This window comes from Chiroxiphia lanceolata, chromosome Z, assembly GCF_009829145.1.
Source record: "Chiroxiphia lanceolata isolate bChiLan1 chromosome Z, bChiLan1.pri, whole genome shotgun sequence".
NCBI classification, from domain to species: Eukaryota; Metazoa; Chordata; class Aves; order Passeriformes; family Pipridae; genus Chiroxiphia; species Chiroxiphia lanceolata.
Genome location: NC_045671.1, coordinates 52,495,808 through 52,516,190, shown reverse-complemented (window position 1 = coordinate 52,516,190; position 20,383 = coordinate 52,495,808). Strand labels below are relative to the sequence as shown.

At 42.2% G+C, this 20,383-nt stretch overlaps 1 protein-coding gene and 1 long non-coding RNA gene across 2 annotated transcripts in view; both read left to right on the top strand.

Annotated features, from left to right (window-relative positions):
* The window catches only part of FAM172A (family with sequence similarity 172 member A), a 202,224-nt gene that overhangs the window by 34,903 nt on the left and 146,938 nt on the right, over nt 1-20,383 (top strand). The window lies entirely within an intron of this gene.
* On the top strand, nt 973-19,952 carry LOC116780330. The gene is made up of 4 exons (XR_004354424.1): nt 973-984; nt 1,933-1,936; nt 4,947-4,952; nt 19,877-19,952. It is a non-coding gene; the product is annotated as an uncharacterized LOC116780330 (long non-coding RNA).

Below are 20,383 nucleotides of genomic sequence, written 5' to 3'. Positions count from 1 at the left end.
CAGACATACCGCTCCAGTTCAAGGCTGAATTTTTCAATTTTTTTTCTAGCTTCAAGTTATGGAGATTTGGATTCAAGGTTAAGCTCCAGATTAGACTCATATGATGTATGCCTTCTTGCATTTTAAGTAGATATGTGTGCTTATTATTTGTACTGCAGTTTTGGTTGATAGCATAACTACTGAAATTGCCAGCAGTCAGCTTCAACCCCTGCCTGATCATTACATTGAAATTAGCTGGAATTATAAAGAAAATATCTGTTGCTGGGATTTCATTTAAATTTTACCAGTTACATAGGTTGTGCTGATAATGAGATTTTGTACGAAAAAGTGCATGTTGACTTTCTTCTTCCTCAGTCGTATAGTTATATGGGCTAAACCACAGTATCCCTAGCATCAGAAGGCAGATATTGTTATAATTTGTTGATTACTTGGAGGCCATTTAACATTGGCATTAATATTTTCGAGAGTGCTATCACTAATCGAGAGACTTTTACTGTAATGACAGTTTGCTTGTCTACCCATATCTTGCAAAACTCAAAGAGGACGTAAATGTCTCTGCTGTGATCCTGTTCAAGTTTCTGCTGTTTACTATAATTGCAGCCTGTCTGACCTGCAGAAGTCTATAAGCAGGTAGCAGAAGAATTGTTCTTGTTTTTTACAGTTACCCCACGGCACAATACCTTGTATTTATGTAGAACACATATGTAAACCAAAGAAATAGAACACTTAAGTCAGAAATTTCTTTCCTGTTTCATGTATGATAAGATACAGTTAATTTTATGTCATCAGAGAAGTCCTGTTAAATAAACTACTTTAAAGTATGTGTACAGTGTTAGGTCCAGCTCATCATAAAGTAGATTAACCATCAAGTTTAATATTTGAGGGGGCTGAGGGGGATAAGTATGTAGAATTATGACAGTGACAACCCATAATTAAGATGGCTAAGTAGCAAAATGGGAATTTTTTTTTCCAGATCTCCTTTAAGTTAAAGAACAGCTTGGTCTCAACATAATTTAAAAAATAAGCGTTCACCTGCTACTAATTTCCTCCTTGGTTGCAAAGAGCATTATTTGTTTCGATGACTGAGAAGAGAGAGGCTATTTACATAGCACAAATGAAAGCATAGAGAAGCAGAAGAGGACATGTAAGTTAATGAAGAAGGAAGCATTAAGTAGTCTGCATTTGAAAGGGTAGCTTCTTGCATGAATAACCCAAAATCTGATGATAGGCTACACGCGCACCTGATAGTACTTAAGGTCCAATCTTGCAGCCAAAGCTCATGTGAATAAACTCAATAGGTCTGATCTTATGAATAAGGGCTGCAGGATCAAGTTTCAAATAAAATTTGCAGATGATTAGTTGAAATCCTTACACTCTAGTTTCAGTTTCTTTGCAGTTTATCATTGAACATTCCAGATTTTCTCTGGCTAGTGAGACTTTATTATAATAAAGTACATGCTGCATACTGTGGATTAAGCAAAATTATGTTTGTGTACCGTGACTTATTATAATGTATTTGCTGTTAGTTATTTAGTGATTGGAAAAATTTGTCTTACTGAGTGGACAAAATAAATTCATAGTAATGTAATGTATAGGCAGATTCATTGACATTTGTTTTCGTGGAATGCCTGCTTGCTTGGGCTATTGAAGAGGTTGTTCTGTTCAGAGATGAGATGCCAAATACTTAATAGGTGCATGTGTGAATTGAATTTTTTCAGTGTCTTGTATTACAGTCAAATAAAGGTGAACTTTGATGGAGATAGCAAAAATTCTCACTTGAAAACTTAACAAATTTTTCCTAGCTCCTGTTTCAGAGGTAAAATTAAAGCATCTAATTGAAGTATCTCCCCTATCCTTATTTTTGAAAGTGATTAAATGCCATTTTGTGTGATCTCCTTTTGTAGTGCCATTTCTGGGCAGGTTGTGGTTTAGTGATGTTACTTGCCACTTATGTGCTCCTGCTGAAACTTTCCAAACCACATGCTGCTCACTTGCTTCCCCATCCTCCTTCTCCTTCCACTGCTGCAAGAACTGGGGGCAAAAAAGGTAAAGATCGGGGGTTGAGATAAGACTGATTTACTGGAAACAGCAGTGAGATAAAATGAACAGTAACACAACAACGTTGATAACAAAAGTGTACAGAAGAGGGAGAGTGATTCACACACAAAATGCTTGCTGTGGTGCTTGACCCCACTCCAGCCATGCTCCTCTGACCCTGGAAACAAAATGAGGTGAGGTGGTATAGAATAACTTCTGTGTCCTAGCCCTGCCTCCTCCTGGCTACTGAGAAAAAATTAACTCTGTCCTGAACCAAAACATTATACACCCCTTATTCTATAGATCTATGTCATGCAAAATCCTACACCTTCCGACTGTATACATATGTATATATATATAGACCAGCACAGGTATCGTTTCCATAGTCAGTGGCTGTCCCTCCAAGATGTCTGCTGAGTTTATTTAGTCCAGAACTAAATGGGTTCTATCTGTCCTCAATGCCTTCAGGGCAGCTGGTGTACTGTTGGCTGGTTGCAAGCTGCATCAGGAGCTTACAACTGGTAAATCTGGAGCAGTCCATCCTCCTTGTACATGGTAGTTGTGGCATACAGTGAGAACGTCATTCAACAACCAGTAGTATAGAATTCAAAATCACAGACTGTTCTCACCAAAAGGTCAAATTCCCCCACGATGTGTTTCCCTGCCCCTCTGCATTACTTACCAAGTACACCCAGGTCCTTGAGTAAAAGCAGTCCCACAGACGGGTTTGCCTTTGCTTGAGGCAGGAGTAATCCAAACTGTCGTCTCTAACAGGTCCCTCATTACACACCAGAGGGACTTTATCCTCTTCCACAGTATGTGGAAGTTTTGACTGGGCAGGGCCAGCTTGACTGATAGAGCCTCCAGTATTACCTAAGCAGATGCCCTTTGCTAAACGTAGATTACAATATTTGGAGGTTTCCCCACCCATTGCTTTCAAAGTGGTTTTTAACAGTCCATTGTAGCATTAAATTTTCCCAGAGACTGGTGTATGGTAGGTAGTATGATATACCCACTCAATCCCATGCTCTCTGGCCCAGGTGTCTATGAGGCTGTTTTTGAAATGACAACAACAATGCCGTTGTCCGACACAGTTCTTTCTGAGGTGTCATGTCACCACAGGACTTGCTTTCCAAAGCCTAAGAAGGTGTTCTGGGCAGTGGTGTGAGGCACAGGGTACATCTCCAGCCATCCAGTGGTTGTTTCCACCATTGCCAGCACGTAGCACTTGCCTTGGAGGGTTTGCAGGAGTGTGATGTAATCAGTCTGCCAGGCCTCCCCATATTTATATTTCAGTCATCGTTCGCCATTCCACAGAGGTGCTTGGCCTGCTTGATTGCAGTGCATATTTCACAGGTAGGGATAACTTTAGAGATAGTGTCCTCCCCTCGATCATGAGCCCAACTCTCTCTTGCATGTCTTCCCTGATGATGTGAAGTCATCATGGGCCCACTGAGCCAGAAATAATTCACCCTTATGTTGCCAGTCCAGATCCACCTGAGACACTTTAATCTTGGCAGCCAATCCACCTGTCCATTTTTGCAATGTTCTTCAGTAGCCTGACTCTTCAGTACATGTGCATCTACATGACGTACTTTTGCAGCCAACTTCTCTTCTCTGGCAGTGATGTCTTGCCACAGTTCAGCAGCCCAGCTGTGTTTCCCTCTGCACTGCCAACTGGTCTTTTTCCATCAATCCAGCCATCCTCCGAGGGCATTTTCTACCATCCATGAGTCAGTGTAGAGGTAGAGCACTGGCCATTTCTCTCATTCAACAATATCTAAAGCCAGCTGGATGGCTTTCAGCTCTACAACCTGACTTGATCTGTCTTGTCCCTCAGTACCCTCTGCAGCTCACCATGTAGGATACCATACAGCAGCTTTCCATTTTCAATGTATCCCTATGATATAGCAGGAACTATCAGTAAAGAGACCATATTACTTTTCATTTTCTGGTAGCTGATTATGTGGTGGGGCCTTCTCAGCACGTGTCACCTTCTCCTCCTCCTCCTTTCCTGATGATAATAATCCAAAATTTTCACCTTCAGGCCAGTTCGTGGTGACTTCCAAGATCCCTGAGTGATTGAGGTTTCCTGTCTGAGCTTGCTGTGTGATCAGCATGACCTACTTACTCCACGTAGCATCAGTGGCATGTTGTATGAAAGGGACTTTCCCTTTGAACATCCAGGCCAGCACTGGCAGTTGGGGTACCAGGAGGAGCTGTGCTTCAGTGCTAATCATTTCTGAAGCAACTTGAACCCCTTCATAAGCTGCCAGTATCTCTTTTTCAGTTGGAGTGTAACAGGCCTCAGATCCTTTGGATTCCCACCTCCAGAACCCCAGGGGTCATCTAGAGTCTCCCAGGTAATTTTGCCAGAGGCTTCAGGAAGGGCCATTCTCCCTGGCTGCAATGTAGAGCACATTTTTCACTTTATCCTGTCCTGACTGACCCAAGGGCAACTGCATGAACAACTGATTTGTTTAAAAGCATGTTGTTGTTCAGGAACCACTCCACTTAGAATAGCTCTTCTTCCATGTCACATGATAGAGAGGATTTACAATCTCTGACTGTAATCTGGAATATTCATACTCCAAATATCTACAGCGCCTAGAAAAGCCTGTGTCCTTCTTGCTGGTTGATTGGAATGTAGCTGCTCTTTGTTGACCACATCCGTTGGAATCTGATGACATCCATCTTGCCGTTTTACTCCTGAAAACTGAATTTCCTGGGTAGGTCCCTTGACCTTACTTTGCTTTATGGCAAAAGCAGCCTTCAGGAGCATCTGAATTATCTTCTCTCCTTTCTAAAAAACTTCCTCTGCAGTGTTGCCCCACATGATGATGTCATCAATGTATTGCAGGTGTTCTGGAGCCTCACCCTTTTCCAGTGCTGTCTGGATCAGTCGATAGCAGATGGTGGGGCTATGTTTCCATCCCTGGGGCAGTCAGTTCCAGGTGTACTGGACACCCCTGCAGGTGAAGGCAAACTATGACCTGCACTCTGCTGCTAAAGGAATGGAGAAAAATGCATTAGCAGTGTTGATGGTGCACCACTTTGCTACCTTGGACTCCAGTTCCTACTGAAGTTTTACCATGGCAGCACTCAGTGGTGGTGTGACTTCCTTCAGGCCACAATAGTCTACTGTTAGTCTCCACTCTCCACTGGACTTATATACTGGCCATATGGGACTATTAAAGGGTGAGCAAGTCTTGCTGACCTCTCCCTGGCTCTCCAATTCACGAATCATCTCATGGATGGGGGTCATGGAGTCATGGTTGGTGCAGTATTGTCAACAGTGCACTGCTGTGGTAGCGATCGGTACCTGTCGTTCTTTGGCCCTCAGCAGTGCCTCAGCAGAAGGGTCCTCTGAGAGACCCAGAAAGGTATTCAGCTGTCTAATTTCCTCTGTCTCCACAGCAGTTTTCCCAAAAAGCCCAAAGATGCCCTTTTGGGTCCTTACAGTACCCTCTCCACAGGTGATCTGTGCCAAGCATACATGGGGCTTCTGGGCCAGTCACCACAGGGTGTTTTTGCAGTTCGTACATGGTCAGGCTCACTTCAGCTTCCAGTACAGTCAGCTGCACCCCAGAAATAGAGATGGATTCTACCCCTATGGATCTTGATGGCATCAGGGAACATTGTGTGCCAGTGTCAACTAAAGCCTTATATTCCTGTGGGTCTGATGTGCCAGGCCATTGGATCCACACAGTCCAGTAGATCCAATTGTCCCTTTGCTATACCTGGCTAGAGGCAGGGCCCCACTAGTTCTGGTCATGGTACTTGTTGCTCACTTGTAAATGTGAATGGGAGGTCCCTCCAAGAGGATTGGAAGTAACATCAGTCCTCTATTCTATCTGAAGGACTTGCCCAGTGAAAAACTGGGGCGAATTTAAATTTAAAACCCCAACAGACCTCAATAAAGCATCCATTTTGCACCTCTACCTTGTCCCTGAACCCATCCATGCGTTGTCATGGCCCCATTCCCCTTCCCCCTCGGACCATGTGGCAAGTGGCTCTGTACCTAATACAACAAATTCTTATCTCAACCCTTGGTGCCCAACACTAGGTGTCAGATAAGGCTGTTGTGGTTTAGGAATGGTGTTCCCCAATTTATTGCTCCTACTGAGACTCTCCAAACCATGTGCTGTTCGTTTGCTCCCTTCCATTTCCCCTTCTCTATCCCCTGTGATGTTCTGGGGAAGAGAATTGGTGGCACAAAGGGTAAGAATCATGGGTTGAGATAATAATAATTTACTTAAAGGAGCAATGAGATAAGAAAACAAACAGTATTAATAACACAAGTGTACAAAACAGAGAGAGTGATTTGCATGCAAAATGCTCACCTCAGAGCCCAACCCAATCCCACAGCAGCCACAGCACCCCATCTGGAAGAGACCTCTTCTCCCTGGAAGAGACTTCCTTCCCCCTGCCCCCAGCAATGATGTTAGGTGGTGTAGAATAACTGTTGTGTCCTAGCCATGCACCCTCCTGGATACTGCAAAAACTAACCCTGTCCTGGCTGGAACCAGAGCACCCATCTACTAATGAATGTTGCAGAAGGTTTTTTGCTTTAGCAAAATCTTTCCATGGCGTAAATGTCACAAAAAATATTTAGAGTTGCAGGATTTGGACAAAAATAGATAGGCAGAAGAGAGAGATTAGCCAGAATCTTTAAAATATATGAAAAGTGTGATCTTATTTCTTATTAAAAAGGAGAATATGTGGAATAGAGATTTTTGAGTGTACCAGTTGAAGGAAGAGCTTAAATGACACCTATCACTTTATGGACAGCAAGTTCAATCATAAATGCAGTTCTTCAGGGATCTGTCCCTTATTTGTTACAGGGGGTTTTTTATACTGGCTTGATTATTTTCAGTTTTTGTTAGGTAAGTGTGAAATATGAAACTGACACACAAGACTTTAAGCAAAATAAATAAAGCAGTTGAAAATGGGGCATGATATTGAATTTCTCTCTAATAGTAGTTCCTAAGCTGTAAGTTATAGATTTCCAGAAAGTTACAGTTCTTTTACTTTTCTCATTTTTGAACCAATGCCTTTGGTAATAGAAAGAGAAAGCTAGCAGAGGGAGCACAAAAAAAAAATTTAATGTATATGTGTACTGTCTTTAGAATTTTAGAAAGATTTCAGCTTTTAACAATGTGTTTATTGTCAGCATTTCTTTTTGCTGAATGAAGTAGATGGACAGACAGTGAGGACTGAAGACTACTTAATGGTACCTAAGGAAATTTAAATATGAATCTTTATTGCATGCAGTATATTCATTTGCATATGCTTAATTGGCCTTCAAAATCTGGTGTTTGTGAAGACTTTTTACTGGAATGATTATGTCAGATGTGCTTCAGTGAACTCTTCTAGTTTGCAGGCAGCAATTGGCAGTAGGTTGGTTCATCACAGTAACATGACAGTACTCGAAAGGTTCAGAGATAGTTTCATAATTATTGTTAGCATAATTCTTGAAAGAAATGATGAGCATCTCATAAGCCCAGATGGGAATTTGTTACATTGTTGATAAATGTGTTGATAAATGTGTTTTACATTTTTAAATTGATAAACAGTGAAAGGCAGAGAAGATACAATAAGGCAGATGGTTGTTTATAAAGCAGTTGCAAGTTGCTGCAATTCAAAGAATGGTACTAATTGTTAAAAAGAAGACAAAAATTGGAGTAGGGGGAATGTTTCAATGAGTTAATCATGAGCTTTTTAAAAATAAAACCTTCAGCAGCTTTAGTTCAATTAGAACCATTCTTGCCATTCTTGGTTTACATGCAGAAGTTGAGACTCTCAGTTCTTAATAAACTTTTGTACCAACCATTTTCGTGTAGCTAATGGAACTAATGGAACTAATCTACCTGTATGTATCCATTCCTTTCTTTCCTTTTAGGAAAAAAACAATGAACATAGGAGTGAACTCCAAAATCCTCAGAGTTTGCAGCAAGGAAATAAAATGGGAGACAGCTGACTTATTTTTTGTTAAAGGAGTGATGAAAGAACCCTTTTTTCCAACTGGTTGACTAGAATAAAGATATATTTAAGTAGTGCTTAGGCAGAATACGAATCAGTATATGCAGTGAAACCAATTGGTGCACCTTTGTCTTGGGAATGTTCAGGTCTTGTTTCCATCAGTGATGTTAAAAGTTTCCATGAAAGGCAAAGTATTTTCCTACCATTTCAGCATGAGTTTTTTGACAGAAAGATACGTGGATTACTGCTTTCGTAAACCAGCTCTTTTAAAATATGTTTAGTTTACCTCAGTTGCAGAACTTCAGAGGAGTTTGTTCTCTTTCACAGGGTTTTCAGCTTTTCCATGAGGAAGAATTTAACATTTTCTGTGTTTTCAACAAGAGACCTATATATTTCAGTTTTCTGGGAATACTTTTATTAGAATTTAACAGAATAGTGATATTTTTTAATAAAGCTGTATCAGCTGTGCCAGTCCTTTACAGGAATAATTTGAAAGGAAATAAATTCAATTATAAATCAATAGAGTATTGTATTTCTGTATGTGCAAACAGCCTAAAATTATTTTAAGATGCTCCAGCTGCTCAATTCATTAACTCAGTGACAACTGAATTTTGGTATCTCTTATCTTCTGTTGATCACTACAGCAGAAATACTGAGTTAAGTGTGCCTGAATCTGTTAGATGCAGTTATGACTGTTAAAGAAAGAAGATCAGTGTGATGGGTTGGCTACTTAGGACTTTGAGATTATTTATCTTAACTCTTGCACTGTCCTGTCGATAAAGATTCGGGAAAGCATCATGCTCCTCCACAGATAGTGTCAGTTCCTTGCCTTCAGGGTTTCCAGATTTGCCTCTTGTGCTTTTTGGATAGTTCCACCTCCTAGCTCTTTTCAGTATCTCTACCAGATTATTTACTTCCTCTCTTGATTGATACCTTAAGTATGTTGTTGGTAATGAGATATGAAAGGTCTTTGAGGAGAAAAACAAAGAATTTTTCTTTCTTTATTAAATTAACTTGGGGTGGGAGGCAGGTGTGCATATGTTTTTGCCTTCATTCCAGCAGTGTAAATTATGTAGATATTATGGTAACTTTGTCTTATTTCACTGTAGATCTGACACGTAGGATGGAAAAAGTATGTAGAAGTATGTAAAAATGTTTTTAACTTCTAGATTCAGGAATTCATTTTCTGTCCTCTTTTCCACTATATATGGCTCTAAGTGGATTTTATAAGGTAAAATCTGACCACCTCAGTCAGAATTCTTTTGAGAGTTTCACATAAAAGTACAAATAAATGTGTGAAATATATTTAAAAGTGGGTTTGTTAAGTCTTTTAACTTGACCTTGTTTTTAGACGCAACACTGTTTTCGTGCTTTAGACATGTACCTTCGTCACATGCTGATATGAACAGTAGACCTTAAAGCTGATATTTAAGCAAGAGGGGAAAATACTAAACATGAGAAAAGGGGGTGGTTGTTCCATGTAAGCTGCAATTCTAGGTGAGATACCTTTTTGGATGTTGTATGTACTTCTGTTTATGTTAAATTGGTTAGAAAAATACAAGAAAATGTAAGTGGAAGCTAAATATTTTACTTTCTTATGATATTGATACAACAGGCACAAAGGAAGTGTTACTGTAGTTTGTTGCACCATCTGAAGGTAGAGACATAAATTACTCATAGTTTATGCTGATTCTAGGAAGACAGAAGATTCAAGAAAAAGAAGAAAAATTAGGACAGGTAACCAGAAGAAATTTTTTAATGGAAGTACTTGGAAAGTACTGAGCATTCTTACTGTCTGATCATGCAGGGCTTAATACTCAATTTCCTCTATGGCATTAAATAAATGGAGATTGATTGTTATATAGTTGATCTCTACGTTTAAAAAAATATGGGTTTTTTTATAGTTTTTGTCGAAACAGCTTTTTAATCTTTCTTTGCTTTTTACTTTGAAAATTCACATTAGTTTTTTTAATTGTAGTTTTCTGCTACTGCTGACTTATATGGAAGCTTTTAACTTCCAAGTTCTAAAACAAATGTTGCTCCATGTATGAGGTAAAAACCTGTATGCAACTGCAGGTAGCAGGGGAGATGGGGAGGAATGCTGAAATAGCTGTCAGCAAAATAGAAACTCTAGAATAGGAATTGTTCTTGTTGAGGCAGAGTGAAGTGTCAAAGATGTCAGGACACAATGCTGATGGTTGTAAAAGTTGCACTTAGTGGTTTTTCTTTTGCTTAAAATTTCATAGGTCTTTCACTGAAGGAGGGATTTGGCTTTTCTTTTACCTTTTTTTTTTTTTTTTGCAAAGAGGATGTGCTTTTCACATAAGTCAAACTTTTCACTGGAAGATAATGTACCCAGCATAGCCAAAACTCAAGAGGTGCAAACTGAGCTCCTTCAGCATGTGTTTGTCCATAAATAAATAAATAAATACTCAGGTGGGCAAATTTTGCTATTTCTGTTAAAGCAGCTCCTTTCAAATTCAATACACCTAAAAGATGTGAATGACCAAAATATCATTTAAATAAGTGGTCGAGACCCAGCAGAACTCATGAATCCTTTTCCAGTATTACAGCAGTTTGTCATTATGTTTGATGATAAGTTGAGGATTAAGTGATCAGTGTAGTGAATGGACCTTTTCGGGGGTTCTGCCAGCAAATGTCTGATAACTGTCACGTGCATGACTAAAATATAAATACAGTTAATATCACATATGTTGCCTACTCTAATCAAGTGCAGAAGGACAGAAGCAAGTCTATGTCATATGTATAAAGTGTATTGGCAGGGTGGATCATTGTGGTCCAAACTCACTTGTACTCATGAAACTCATGCTGGCATACACTATTATAGAAATGACTGAGGACTGTATTTTCTGTTCTAGGTATCCATGTGGGTATAACACTTTCTTGTTGTTGTTCCAACAAAGGGCTACAAGAATTTACCTTGTAGCTAAGCCTGTTAATGTGGAAAGGAACAATTTTTTTTCCATTTATATATTGATATATTTTATGAGAGAGATTTTTGTGAAGAATGCGGAAACCTGCTTGGTTCATCTTTAGGCACTGTCTCCCCAAAAAGTCAAAAATTAAAGTTCAGGACAATTAGATATACCTGCAGGAAAGCAGGGCTGTATCACATGTAATGGTGACTTTGGAAAACAAATGCATTATTAAAAGATACTTCCAAATGTCTCTCCTTCGTCCATCTTCTCTCAGCTTTTATTGCTGAGCATGGCACCATATGGCATAGGATATACTTATAATATATATAGGCCTTGTGTCCAAAGAAGGGCAACAAAGCTAGTGAAAAGTCTAGAAAACATGTCCTATTAGAAGCAGCTGAGGGAACTGGAGTTGCTTTATAGCCTGAGGAGCTGGAGGATAAAGGGAGATGTCATTGCTCTCTGAAAGGAGATTCTAATGAGGTGAGGGTCGGTCTCTTCTGCTATGTCTCAAATGAGAGGATGAGAGGAAATGGCCTTAAATTGCACCTGGGCAGGTTTAGATTAGATATTACAAACATTTTTTTTTCACTGGAAGAGTGGTTAAGCATTGGAGTAAGTTACCTGTGGGGGTGGTGGAGTCAGTGTCCAGAAGAGTTCAAGAAGCATCTGGATGTGGCACTTGAGGATATGGTTTAGGGGTGATTATGGTGGTGCTAGGTTGACAGTTGGACTCAGTCGTGAAGGTCTCTTCCAACCTTAATGGTTCTGTGATTCTGTGAATGTCCCTTTAGTCAGTCGTGTTCAACTGTCCAAACTGTGCTCCCTCCCAGCTTCGTGTGCACTTCCAGTGTACTTGCTGGTGGGTCAGATAAGCTCCTCTACTGAGGAGCAGAAAAGGCCTTGGTGCTGCATGGGATTTTGCAGCCAGCTCCCTTGCTCTAAGCATGGGCAGCTTCAAAGTTATATCTGATTGATCAGTTAAAAACATGCAGAATGCCTTTAAGCAGGAACATCCCAACCGTGAATGATTGCTACAGATCTATCTGCATATTCCTGTGGCGGAGCTTCCTGGTAAACTGGAGACCCTAGATGAAGCTTACTGCTGTGGGGTGTGAGAAAACTGACCATGGTAGATGGAGCTAGGCTCATACTGTGACTGAGAACCTCACTTCTGAGGGAGAAAATTTGCTGGTTTCCAAGTTTTGTAAGGTGGTCAGATGTAATGATTCACTGAAGTTTTGTGAAGTTGTGTATGAAAACTTCAGAAGGAGAACCACAAATCTTATGCAGCTGTTTTGTAAGGTGGTCAGATGTAATGATTCACTGAAGTTTTGTGAAGTTGTGTATGAAAACTTCAGAAGGAGAACCACAAATCTTATGCAGCTGCAATTGTTCAGAAACTGTCCTGAATGTCAAGACTGTTACAGTAGGAATGTGACATAGAGAAGAAAGAACAGGTGCTTTAGTTTCTTGCTGCATACTTAAATCCAAAAAAATTAATTGCTTGTGCAATGTTTGCCTATGTTTATGCCAGTTCAGGATAATATTTAAATGCTGGGAAAAGCTTGCAAGCTCTTCATGTGTGACTGTCTTCTCCTTTCCATTTTTGGTACCAAATAGCTTTGGTACCAAAACAGCTGCACTCTGTCAGCTTTTAATCTTAGCCGTACTATGGGAGAAGTAGTTTCAAGCTCCTGCTTTGAGTGAAGTAAACATTAAGAAGGACTTAAAACTGGATGTCTCAACACCTATCTCTAAAACTCTATAGGGAATTTGTAAGTTTGACTAGGAGTAGTCTTCTTATCAGGCTTTCAGTATGTGTATAGTGGTTTCTAACCTGAGGGTAAGCACACCAGAGAAAGCATCTAGAAAAGCAAATCCACCACTACTTAGCACCATGTCTTTACCAGAAAAATGTGTAATGCTCTACACACTATAGGTTCAAAAACACAGATCTTTAAAAAATCAGAGTAAGCTCATCCTTCATTGAGAGCTTGTTTCATTAAAAGTATATCTACTTTAAATATCAAAACCGTAGTTCTTTCAGGTGCTGCTGCTAGTATGGGTCCTGTCACCTGCTCCCAGTTTCCTCTATTCAAGGTTGACGGGACAAAGCTGGTTGGGTTTACAGACTGGGGAACAAGACACTGGAGAGCATCACTGTGGAAAGGAATCTGAGGTTCTGCTTGATGGCAAGTTGAATATGAGTCAGCAGTGCCCTGGCAGCCAGGAGAGCCTACTGTGTCCTGGGGAGCATCAGGCAAAGCATCAGCAGCCGGTCGAGGGAAGGGATTGTCCTGCTCTGCTCTGTGCTGGGGCAGCCTCATCTTGAATATTGTGGCAGTTTTGGGTACCACAATATAAAAAAGACATAAAGTTATTAGAGAACATCCAAAGGAGGGCCATGAGGCTAGTGAAGGGTCTAGAGGGGAAGCCTTTTGAGGAGTGGCTGAGGTCACTTCGTGTGTTCAGGAGAAGAGGAGCCTGAGGGGAGACCTTACTGCAGTCTTCAACATCCTCACAAGGGAAAGCAGAGGGGCAGGTAGAGATCTCTTCACTCTTGTGGCCAGTGACAGGACTCAAAGAAATGTCATGAAGCTGAATCAGGGCAGGTTTAGGTTGGATATCAGGAAAAGATTCTTTGCCCAGAAGGTGGTTGAGCATTGGAACAGGCTCCTCAGGGAAGTGGTCACATCACTAAGCCTGTCTGCATTGAAGAAACATTTGGACAATGCTCTCAGGCACGTGGTGTGATTCTTGGGGTGTCCTGTGCAGGACCAGGAGTTGGACTTGGTGATCCTCGTGAGTTCCTTCCAACTCAGCATATTCTGTGATTCTATGAAGATTTCAGTTTCAGAAAGCATGTTGCCTTCCACCAACTGATTTTTCGACACGTCATGATGCACTCGAAATGGTATTACCTCGTAGTATGTATACCCCTGTTCAGCTTCATTGTGTTTAGCAAAAGTGCGCTTTAAGAAGGTGTGTGCCTTGAGAACAATTTATAGTAGAAGAGGAAACGGCTTGTTTGATAGCATAAGCGTATACCCAAAGCTACCAGCCAGGAACAGAGCTCTTGTTTGTCTTGGATTCTGATCTACTGTTTAGCTTACGGTGTCATTTCTCTTCTCGCTGAAGTATTTTAGGAATGTCAGAGACCATTGGATGCTACTTTGCCACGACTAGGCAAGGATTAAACATGAAGTGAGATATCTGATAAGTTCTTCCAGATACCAGCATAATTCAGTACTCTTGGTCATAGTGGTGTCTAGTATGCAAAAAATATTTCCAGATATATATGGTTGTAGGTAGATAAAATTCAAATTATTTTCAGAGGAGATACATGGAATTCGGCTTGTGAAGATTATCAAGGTGCATATTGAGTTGTAAGTATATGGCTCCAGGTTTTACAGTTCTACATCAGTAAAATGCAGTAAAACTGCAAATTAATAAAATATATCATTAATATTTCCTGCTGGAACAAAACTTTCTTTATACAGGTGCTGTATAATTGGATAATTTCCAAGTAAATCTGTAAGATAGTGCTCATTGACTGTTTTGTAAGACAAATCTGATTTTGGTTCACAGTCTGCCTAAGAATTAAAAAATATTTTTTCTTCAATTTTCTTTTACAAAGTTAGACTCTTTGGTGAAATGCTCAATATAATCTTATGTTTTTAATTTTCTTGGGTTTACCTTTCCACCTTCACAGAAACCAATTGAAGATATTGCCAGATAGATGAGAAAGCAGAATTAATTTGGCTGTTGTGGGTAGACCTTGGCCAGATTCTAGGTACCCACTAAAGTCACTCTGAGCTGGGAGAGGTCACACAGGCAAAACAGACTCAGTGTAGGGTTAATACTAAAATTTATTACTAACAGGATAAGATCCAAAGAGTGAGAAATAAAACAGTCTTAAACACACTTTCCACCCACCCCTCCTTCCTTCCATGTTCTCCGTCTTCCCCCTACAGCAGGGCAGGGAGACAAGTCCACCCCTCGGGCAACAAGTCTTCCAAATCTCCTGTCCCGTAGGTCACTCTTCCATGGGGTGCGGGGGGACAGCCTGTTTCACCATGGTCCTCATCACAGGTTACGGGGGGGGGCCACAGGTCTGCGTCCTTCCCCTGCTCTGTGGTGTCCCTCCCACAGGTAACAGTCCTTGATGGACCTCTCCAACATGGCTCCACCGCTCGGGCAGTAGTTCTTTCATATCTACTGTCCCGAGGGTCACTTCTCCATGGGGTGCAGGGGAGGGTCTCTGCACCCCGATGGTCCTTCATAGGATGCAGTCCTTCATAGGATGCAGTCCTTCACAGGATGCAGTCCTTCACAGGATGAGCTGTATTGTTGTAGATCCCCCACAGGGCCATGAGTCCTACCTGAGAATAACCTACTCTGGCGTGGATTTTCCTCTCCATGGGCCACAAGTCTCTTGAAGGACTCTGCTCCATCCTGGGCCTTCCACGGGGGTAACGGCCTTCTTCCATGCATCCATCTGCTCCTGCATGGACTTGGCTGCACCGTGGCAGGCCGCCCCAGCCCGGTCCGGCTCAACTCGCCCAGGGAGGGAAAGGGAGGGCAGTGCCTGCCAACAGGGGCCACTCTGCCACCCTGGCCTGGCCTGCAGGACACCCCCTCCACCCCTCCTTACAGTTCACCTTGGGCTTTGGTGCTCACGGTGCTGTTCGACTCCTTGGGCAAGATGGGCTCCAGCATGGGCTGCTTGCAGGGTGGGCCCAGGGGCTGGGGGGCTGCTCTCCTTGGGGCCGCATGCCACCCCTTCGCAGGGGCCACCACTCAGCCAGCACCGCGGCTCGGCCAGGGTGTCGCTGCCTGCTCCGGGCTAGGTGCCAAGAGGCCCAGGCTGGGGCTTGGGAGCTTCAATCAGCTCTCCTCTGGCTGGAATTCTTCTGCGCAACAACCTTGTTCTTGATATGTTATCTCAGAGGCATAATTATTGGCTCTCCCTTGGCCAGCAGCAGGAAGTCCCTCCTATAGCCAGCTATCATTGGCTTCACTGGGGGGGAAACTTCCAGCAGCTTCTACCTGAAGCCACCCTATGTAGCCCCCTCCGCTACCAAAAAAACGAGCCACCTCAACCCATGACACCTACTAATAATTTCTGACATAAAATAGTCTGTAACCCTAGAGATAATATGGGTAAAATGAACAGAAATGAAGTAAATCATGAGGTGAATACAAATGGGAAGTGGAGGTTGATGAACGTTTTTAGTACCTTTTAATAAAGATTTTGTTGGACAGGCTACATTCAGTAAAAGTCCTAACTTAGATCATAGGAACATATTTTTGGAATAATTTGCAATATTCAGGAATGCAAATGTTCTTGATTCTTCATTACAACTCGTAATTTTAAGATACTGTGCTAGGAAAATAAGGCACATTAGCCAGCAGCACAAATGGCAGAAGAAGCCATAATGTTCACTTCTCAACCCAGCAAAAACCAGATTATTTGGCTGACTGTGAAAAGGAGCAGCAGTAATTATTTCCAGTATCAGTTGGAGGCATTTTGACATTTTAAAAATCCAAAGCTTCGGTTTCATTAACTCAAAGCGTGGTCTCTGGCATCAGTCAGGGGACAAAAACGGGATTCTCATGGAAAGTTGTAGGTTGCTGCTTGCTTCTACCTTGCTGTTACCCGTGAGTTGCTGCAGGTGCTGCTGGGAGCTTCTACTGCCTGTGCAGCAACTGCTTGTCTTCTGCAGGTGCCACTTCACCTGGATGCAGTCTACAAGAGCATCTTCCCAAGCCTGGGTTGTGAATGTGGTAGGGCTTGCTGTTGTATATGGTGAAGAAGAAGCTCAGTCAAAATAGAACCACCTTGTGAACACTGACCAACAGGTAGCCCAGGTTTGCAACTCAGTCTCAGTTTGCAGCAGAGAAAAGTGGAAAAGAAGAAGCATGGAAAACAGGGTTATAGGCAAACTGTTGATGTTAATGCAATAACTTGCCATTTGTCAACCTGCTTGCTGCCAAATTATGATGATGTGCTGGTCTCCTCCTGCCTCTTCTGTGTGTATCAGGCCTTGAGCAGATCAAAGTGGGAGCACCCATTGGCCTTTGTGCCCATTGCCCAGATTATTGGCTGACAGTGGCGGTAAAGATGCCCTGTTAGTATGTGATCACAGCACTGCATGTCATATAGAGCAGTAAATACAGTTTTGTCTTTGATGGAGGCAGGCCATCCTCAGTGCAGGTTCTCTCCTTCTCATTGTACCAAATTGTCATAGAACAAGTTGCTTGTAGGCAAAAATCTGTTTTGATTCCTATTCTCACATTTTCATTTTATTCTCCTGACTGTTATTTGTGTTCATTTTACTTTGTCTGAAAAATGATGGATTTGAAATGTCTTTCATGTGTCTGTTATATAATACTCTTCACCAAACACAGGACTTTGCAGGCTAGCAGTTGTAGTATAATTTTAAATTGCACACAAGCATGCTGCTCACTGTTGTTGGTATCCAATTTTTTAAAATCTAAATCTGGATAGTAATATTGCCCACTTCATTTTTCCATGAAATGGTATTAAAATTACAGAAACTGGATGTTAGGAAAAGTTTCCTTTTCAGACAATATACTGGTATCTTGTTCAGTAGAAATTGTCATTATTTCATACTAATATATTTGTTATTGACAACTGCTGTATTTAACTATTTAGTGAAACATGGCCATTTTTCTGCATGTCCCACCTCTCCAAAAGGACAAAAGATCCCATCCTGCAATCTTCTTTTTGGGGAATTAACAAACACCGATTTGAACCAGTCTTGGTCACATGGATTCTAAATGGGCACCAAAACAGACTTTCACTGCCTTAGGGCTGTTCCATAATTTCACAGACTTTTTGGAAATAGCTGTTTAATGCATGCTAAATATTTTACTGGTTTAGTGCAAAATTTCCATTAGGGCTTGTGAAATGTCCGATTTAATTAAAAAAAGGTTTTTCTTCTCACCACATTTGAATTCAGCAGAAGGTCAAAGACACAAGTGTTAGTACCGGACAATGGAAAAGACACCTGTGTGCAGGGTGAACAGGTGGATGATTTGCTCGGCTTGGTGGTAGAGCTTAAACAGTATGTGGAGAGGCTGGAGAGTATCAGGGAGTGTGAGAGAGAAATAGACTGGTGAAGTCATGCCCTTCCATTCCTGAGAAATGTAGCAGATGGAAGCTCAGCAAGAGTTGAAGCCCCACCCTCTCCACCCTCTCCATCAGACAGGAGAGGACCTAGGGATGAGGGAGGACGGAAACAGACCCCTGCTCAGGGAGGTAGAAGGATCCCTTCCCTAGCCTTCCTAGATGCCCTTACAAAACAGGTATGAGGCCCTGGATCTTGAGGGTCAGGTAGATGACAGTGGAGAAGGTCTTTCTTGGGGGGGTCCCCCAAATCAACACAGTCAACCAGATGTATCACAACTTCTAGTATTATTAAAAAAAGAAGGGTAGTTGTATTGGGTGACTCACTTCTGAGGGCAGCTGGCTAAGGGGTATTACCAGGAGACTCCCTGGACTAATTTGGCCTGCTGATTACTACCCACTGCTGGTTGTCCAGGTTGGCAGCAATGAGGTTGTGGAGAGAAGTACCAGGGTAATCAAAAAGGACTTCAAGGCACTGGATTATCTGGTTGAAAGGACGTGAGAACAGATGCTGTTCTGGATTCCTTCTGTAGCAGAGATGAATGGTGAAAGGAACAGGAAAACTCATGATCAGTAAGTAGCTGAAAGATTGGTGTCATCAGTAGAATTTTGGCATTTTTGATCATGGGGCAGTTTATACGGCACCCAGCTTACTGGCAGCAGATGTGATTCACCTGTCTAAAAGAGGGAAAAGGATTCTAGCCTAAGAGTTGGCAGGTTTGATTGAGAGGGCTTTAAACTAGGTTTGAAGGGGGAAGGGTATGACACCAGCCTCGCTAGAGATGCGCCTAGGGGTGGCAACAAGCCAGTGGTCAACAAAGCCTCTACCCTGGACTTCTGGAGGGTGGACTTGGGTCTGTTCAGGATGCTGATTCAGGAAGTCCCATGGGAAGCAGCCCTTAAAAACAAAGGGGCCCAGGAAGGCTGGACATACTGTAAGAAGGAAATCTTGAAGGCGCAGGAGCAGGCTGTCCCTGTGTGTTGAAAGATGAACCGGCAGGGAAGAAGACCAGCCTGGCTGAACAGGGAGCTTTTGTAGGAACTCAGGGAAAAAAAGAGAGTTGGAAATAGGAGTGGGCAACTCAGGAAGTGTTTAAGGGTGTTGTTAGGTCACGCAGAAAGAAAATTAGAGAGGCAAAAGCTCAGTTAGAACTTAAACTTCCCACTTTTGCAAAGGATAATAAATACTGGTTTTATAAATACTTTAATAACCAAAGGAGGGCCAAAGAAAACCTCTATTCTTTTCAGATGCAGGGGGAAATATAGTCACCAAAGATGAGGAAAGGCTGACGTACTTTAACTCTTTCTTTGCCTCAGTCTTCAAGAGTAGGACTGGTTATCCTCAGGACAACTGGTCTCCTAAGCTGGTAGACAGGGATGGGGAGAAGAATGGCCCCCTCTTTAATCCTAGAGGAAGAAGTTAGTGACCTGTTGTGCCACAAGTCTATGGGACCAGATGGATTCATCCGCAAGTGATGAGGGATCTGGCAGATGATGAACTCACCAATCCACTCTCCATCATTTATCATCAGTCCTGGCTAACTGGGGGGTCCCAAATGACTGGAGGTTGGACAGTGTGATGCCCATCCACAAGAAGGGCATGAAGGAGGATCTGGGGAACTACAGTCCTGTCAGCCTAACTTTGGTGTCAGGCAGGGTTATGGAGCAGATCATCTTGAATGTGATCACGTGGCTCATACAGGACAGCCAAGTGTTCAGACACAGTTTAGGAAAGGCAGATCCTGCCTGATCTCCTTTTAAGACCTGCCTAGTGGATGAGGGAGAAACTGTGGATATTGTCTACCTGGACTTCAGCAAAGCCTTTGACACCATCTCCCGTAGCATTCCCCTGAAAAAGCTGGCAGCCCACGGCTTGGACAGGGACACTCTCTGATGGGTTATGAACTGGCTGGAGGGCCGGGCCCAGAGAGTGGTGGTGAACGGGGCTGCATCCAGTTGGCGGCCGGGCACTAGTGGTGTCCCCCAGGGATCAGTGTTGGACCCAGTTCTGTTTAATATCTTTACTGATGATGTGGATGAGGGGCTGGAGTTTACCATTAGTAAATTTGTGGATGACACCAAGTTGGGTTGAAGTCTCAGAGTAGGAGAGCTCTGCAGAGGGACCTGGACAGGTGGGTTAGATGGGCTGAGACCAACAGTATGATGTTCAACAAGACCAAGTGCCAAGTCCTGCACTTTGGCTGCAATAACCCCATACAGCGCTACAGGCTGGGGGAAAACTGGCTAGAAAGTGGCTCAGCAGAAAAGA